Below are 6,664 nucleotides of genomic sequence, written 5' to 3'. Positions count from 1 at the left end.
CCAGCCAGTTGCTACTTTTTCCTTTTTTTTCGAGGATATAAAAAAAATTGATAGTGTTTGCCAGTGCTATCGTTTTTTTTTATGAAAAAAGGAAATTTTGTAAGTTACCTGCAAAACGGAATCATGAAGAATTAAAAGCCAGCCGGCCAGATCCAAAGAACTCAGCTAGATGGGTGGACTTAGACAAGGATGCGCACCAAAATGATGCAGTCTGCCAAACTGGTCAATGAACTTTTATTGTATTAAGATCACATGCAGCCTCCTGCATTGTTGCGTAAAACTTCTATCAAGTATTGACAAAAAGTGTCATGCAGTCGTATTTGACTGACTAAGTCTTGACAACAAATATGACATGAAGCCTTATCTCACTGACTTCAGAACAGTATTGACAAAAATGTCATGAAGCCGTATTTGAATGACTAAGTCTTGACAATAAATGAATGTGGACAGTTCATATATAGAGAGAAAAAGAAGAAAAGGCCAGCAGCCTTCCATGAACTGGTAAAGTTGAGCATCCTCTGCAACCAACGCCGAACTGCCAAGCTACTTCCTTCTCCCTGGCAATGGTGGCCACCGGATATTCTTCCTTGCCCGTGCTGTTTCTCCTCACGAGTGTCGTCGCCAATGGTCAGCCAGTCTCCGTGGCCAACGCCGACCACCTTGCGCTGGTGTCCTTCAAGGCGCTAATAACCAGCGACCCCTCGTCGGCGCTGGCCTCATGGGGCGGCAACCGGTCGCTCCCTCTGTGCCGCTGGCGCGGCGTGACGTGCGGCATGCAGGGGCGCCGTCGTGGCCGTGTCGTGGCGCTGGACCTCAGCAACCTCGGCCTTTCAGGTGCCATTGCCCCTTCAGTAGGCAACCTCACTTACCTGAGAGCGCTCCAGCTTCCCATGAACCGTCTCGCCGGTGCCATACCATCAGAGCTTGGCCGTCTCCTCGAGCTCAGGCATGTCAACCTGAGCTTCAACTCCCTTGAAGGTGGCATCCCGGCATCCTTGTCACGGTGCCAGCAACTCGAGAACATAAGCCTGGCACACAACAACCTCACCGGAGGAATATCTCCAGACATGGGTGATTGGCCCAGCCTGCGCCTTGTCGAGATGCATTACAACATGCTTGATGGCCCCATGCCCCGCTCGTTAGGCTCGCTGCACGGCCTCGAGGTTCTTCATCTCTCCAACAACAAACTCACAGGAACGATCCCTTTGGAGATTGGCAACCTCACCGATCTAGTAAGCCTAAACCTCAACTACAATCACTTGTCAGGTTCACTTCCTTCTTCTCTCCGTAACCTTCAGAGAATCGAGAATTTGCAAGTCAGGGGGAATCAACTCACAGGGCTAATTCCATCATTCTTGGGAAACCTCTCGACGTTAACTATTCTTAATCTTGGAACCAACAAATTTGAAGGGGATATTGTGCCATTACAAGCACTGTCATCGCTGACTGTCCTTGTTTTGCAAGAAAATAAACTTCATGGTGGCCTCCCTTCCTGGATAGGAAACCTCACCTCACTGACATACCTAAGCTTGGGAGGAAATAGCTTAACTGGGAGTATTCCTGAATCATTAGGGAACCTTCATGTGTTATCTGGTCTTGTTCTCGCAGAGAACAATTTCACAGGTAGCATTCCTTCCTCGCTCGGAAACCTTCGTGCTCTTTCTGACGTCTACCTAGACAAGAATCAGCTCACTGGACAAGTTCCTACTTCCATTTTCAACATGTCCTCTCTCAGTTTATTTAATGTACAGTTCAACCAGCTAACTGGATCATTACCAACTGCGAAGGATGTCAACTTTCCAGTACTTGGCATATTTAATGCAGGGGAAAATATGTTTCATGGTGCTATTCCACCTTGGCTGTGCAACTGTTCTATGCTTACCAAAATCGGAGTAGAAGCGAATATGATTTCAGGAACAGTCCCGCCTTGTCTTGGAGATAGCCTGAAAAGTTTATCAATCCTGACCCTTGGACAAAATCAGCTAGTGGCAAATGAAGATCATAATGGTTGGGACTTCATGTCCGGTTTGACCAACAGCAGCCATCTGAGGGTTTTAGATTTCAGCAGCAACAAATTTCGGGGCGTGCTACCAAATTCAGTAGCCAATCTTTCTACAGAATTGCAGGCTTTCAACATAGCTAACAACATGATAAGTGGCAATATTCCTGAAGGCATCGGGAACCTTGTTAATTTATCCTATCTTATGATGAACATCAATTCTTTTGAGGGTACTATTCCTTCCTCTCTTGGTAGACTCCAGAGGCTGAGCTTCTTAGACCTCGGTACAAACAAACTCTCAGGGAAAATTCCACCAACCCTTGGCAATCTCACACTACTTAATAAACTCTATCTTGGATCAAACTCACTTAGTGGACCTGTTCCATCCAGTCTTAGGAGTTGTCCTTTACAACTATTGGATGTTCAGCACAATAAGCTGAGTGGTCCGATTCCAAAGGAAGTCTTTCTCATATCTACCTTATCTAACTTCATGCACTTCCAAAGCAACTTGTTTAGTGGGTCAGTACCACTGGAAATCGGAAGCTTGACCCACGTTACAGAGATAGATTTGTCTAATAATCAATTTTCTGGTGAGATTCCTGCCTCTATTGGTGATTCCCAAAGCCTGCAATTTTTAAGAATGCAAAGGAACTTCCTTCAAGGCGGAATCCCAGCATCAATTGGGCGGCTAAAAGGCCTTCAAATACTTGATCTTTCACATAACAACTTGTCAGGAGGAATTCCTGAGTTTCTTGGGAGTATGAAAGGCCTCAGTAGTTTGAATCTGTCATTCAACCACTTTGAAGGTGAAGTCCCAAAAGAGGGAATATTTCTTGATGTGAACGCTACCGCCATTGATGGGAATCAAGGACTGTGCGGGGGGATCCCTGGAATGAAGCTGTATCCGTGTTCCACCCACACCACCAAGAAACAGTCTTTGAAGCTTATCATGATAATCTCCATTAGCGCTGCAGTTCTATTGCTTATCGTCCTCTCAGCATTGTTTGCTTTCTGGTACAGAAAGAACAAGTCACAACAAACTAACTCAGACTTGTCACTCCTCAATGACTTACATATCAGAGTATCTTATGCAGAATTAGTCAATGCAACAAATGGTTTTGCTTCTGAGAACCTCCTCGGAGTAGGAAGCTTTGGGTCCGTGTACAAGGGAAGAATGATGCTCCATGACAAACAAGTCATTGTTGCTGTTAAAGTGCTTAATCTCCGACGGCGTGGGGCTTCTCAAAGTTTTGTTGCAGAATGTGAGACTCTGAGATGTGTTCGGCATCGAAACCTTGTGAAGATCTTGACAGTCTGCTCAAGTATGGATTTTCATGGCCAGGATTTCAAGGCTCTAGTGTATGAATTTCTACCACATGGAAATTTAGACCAATGGATACACAAACCTCTAGAGCAAAATGATGAATACGAGGTTACTCATGTTGCTGATTTTGGGCTCAGCAGAAGGATCAGCGTTGCCATTGATGTGGCTTCTGCGCTTGATTATCTTCACCAACACAGGCCATTGCCAGTTATTCACTGTGATCTCAAGCCAAGCAACATTCTACTTGATAGTAACATGGTTGCTCATGTTGGTGATTTTGGGCTTGCAAGAGCCCTGCATCAAGACCAGAGCAATTTGTTAGAGAAATCAAGTGGCTGGGCTACAATGAGAGGAACGATCGGATATGCTGCTCCAGGTATGCTTCCAGGCGCCTAGCCACACCAATCCATATCTCTACTGTACCCCCAAAATATCAAAAGTGCACCATAATATAAATGTGTATTCATAGCTGTCTTAAATCTATACTCATATATAGCATACCAATATCAGGTCATAGCAACCGTTGGATCTTTCTAATCAGACGGCTCATATTTAACACTTTAAACTAGAAGACTAGGTAGCAACATATAAGTTATTGGATAGGACTGCAAGGCTGCAGCCTCAGATCATAGAACCGTGATTAAAAAAACAAACAGGAAATGAAACGGCAAGTAAATCAAAGCGTGTTGTAAATAAAAACTCCATCGCTGAGTCTAAGCCGTATTAAGTTTGACTAAGACTAAGATGAGCGATTTCAGAAATTGAGTGAGCATTTTTTTGGTACTCCCTCCACATAGGTTTATTAGTCTTATCCGTAGCCCTAGGTTATTAATTTGACAAACAAAATATGAGGTATATATTACAAAAAAATATATCACTAGAAACTTTAGATGTTATATTTGCTGATGATACCTTTGTGTGTTATATAATTTATACCCGCAAAAAAGTGTGTTATATAATTTATATTGTATAGGTGAAATTAGCGACCTAGGTACACGCTCAGAATTAATAAACCTAACACGCATAGCACGTGCCATTTACTAGTTTAGATAATACAAATTCTTAAACTTTTCTTAGATAATATAAATGCTTAAAATTGTTCAATGTTTTTAGTTCTTTGTTTTGATGATTGCAGAGTATGGTTTGGGCAATGAAGTTTCAATCCTGGGTGATGTATATAGTTATGGGGTACTACTACTTGAGATGTTTACAGGAAAAAGACCAACAGACAGCGAGTTTGGAGAAGCTCTAGGTCTTCACAAATATGTTCAGATGGCACTTCCAAACAAGGTGATTGATATTGCGGATTACCAGTTATTATCAAAGAACATGGATGGAGATGTAAGCACCCCAAACCCTGACATACGGGGAGATATAAGAATTGCTTGCATCACTTCAGTTCTGCATATTGGAGTTTCATGTTCAAAGGAAAATCCAACAGACCGCATGCGAATTGGAGATGCTTTGAAAGAGTTGCTGACAATAAGAGACAGGTTTCAGATGCATCTTTCCAGTATGCAATTGTCAAGTAACTGATGGATGGGAACTTGGAAGGTCCTTACGGATATGAATCTATGATCTTGAAGATACTATATATTCAATTGAGGCACTGCAGGTCTTCAGGCTCCAGCACCGCTATGGCCACTATAGTAGTATAGTGGCTTGTACTAGCGCTATCCTACAAATAAACTTTCAAGTTTAAATATGACCTTATTAGTTCATGAAATATTGTTGCCATCTTCAATTCTTGATAGTTACTGCAATACTTAAGATAGGCACAGAAACATGTTATCCTAATGCATATAAGTCATTTTACTTCAAATTGTGTGACTTAATTTTGTATTTCTAATTGTGCCCATTCTATGCCGCTACTCACTTTAAAAACAATTGGTTGCTACACACATGTATACTTTTTGCAAGTAAAGAATATGGAGTACTAATGTATTATTATACATGTATGTTATCCATTTGCCAGCAGGAAGCATTATGAAATTCCATGTTTCGCAGTATTTTGTAAGTGTTTGATGTTCATAACAGGAAAAAAAAATACTGTACCACACCACAATTAATTTTCGCTTGTGTTTTAGATGGTTGTGTTTGATTACACCTAGTGACTTACAGCACGTTCAGTTTTGTCAAAACCTGAGAGCCCCCTCTTAACACAAATGCATTAGCTATGGCATGCACAAAGATATAAAGTTCTCATGTAAAAGGTACAATATAGATGGCACTGCCAGATCAAGTTGAAAACATTGCAGATCAACGACTACTGTCACAAACTAAGAATGGCAAAAAAAAGGACCTGGTTCTAACAACACTAACGATATGCGAATTGCATCTATCAATTTGATTTTCCGTGCTGGGACATTTTGTCAAGAAAAAAACAGAGCGTCCTACTAGAACATACAATTAGTTGTTCAGGGGAAAAATCACAGGTTCTAGCAACACAAGGGATATGACAATGGCTGTTGCATTTTTTTTTATCAATACATTTGCGCTAGATCGATTGCATGACATGACACTGTCCTTTTAAGCTTTGGCATAATTGTTTTCAGTAAATATTCTTCTGAAAAGGTTACCCCAGTTTTATTTTGAAAAGGAAGAGCCTAGTCAATCTGTAGCGATAAGTTTTCACAAGGAATTTAATGGCACAGTTAGCCATACATGCAACACATGACCAATCTATGTATCATCCAGCTAAACAATGAATAGAATAGCATCCTTACCGTAAGCTGCTGCACTTACCACATCACATCATTCTACTAGAGTGGGAAGAAGGAACCGGTATTTTTAAGTAGTTTCTTTTCTCTTTAGTGAGAAGTAATTTAATTTGAACCCCCCAAATCCCCCTCTTAATTTATTTTCTACTCTACTCTACTCTACTCTACTTGCTTGCTAACCCTGCAGAGGAATGCGTTTATGAACGCGTCAAAATCCATCTAAATTCTCGATGTGGGACTAAAGAAACTCAGGTACATTTCGTCTTACCTGAAGTCCTGAAGAGCCGGTGCACCTCCAACCGGCTCGGGGATCTATGACGGCGCCGTCCCATTCGGTCGCTGCCGACGCATGGCTCCTCCTCTTCCCGTCTCCTGCCCGGACGACGGCGTCCTCGAGCTAACCTTCCAATTCGCTGCGCGGTGCCGCGGAAATCCGGCGAGAAGCCGGGGATGGGGGAGTGGAGAAATTTGGAGGAGGAGGATTTCAGCGCCGGCGACGTTCGAAGTGGGCAAGACGAAGATGCTGTTAGTTACTGGACGCCAACCTCCCGCGCTAGCTGGGCCGCGGCCCACTAGTGTTTTGTCATTTTCTTTACTATTACTAGGAAACATGCCCGTGCG

At 42.6% G+C, this 6,664-nt stretch overlaps 1 pseudogene; it reads left to right on the top strand.

Moving 5' to 3' along the window:
* The first annotated feature begins 563 nt into the window (after window positions 1-563).
* Window positions 564-4,741, top strand: LOC124686844 (annotated as a pseudogene).
* The last annotated feature ends 1,923 nt before the right edge of the window (window positions 4,742-6,664 follow it).

This window comes from Lolium rigidum, chromosome 2 (genome assembly GCF_022539505.1).
Source record: "Lolium rigidum isolate FL_2022 chromosome 2, APGP_CSIRO_Lrig_0.1, whole genome shotgun sequence".
Classification (NCBI taxonomy): Eukaryota; Viridiplantae; Streptophyta; class Magnoliopsida; order Poales; family Poaceae; genus Lolium; species Lolium rigidum.
This window is presented reverse-complemented; position numbering and strand designations above follow the sequence as displayed.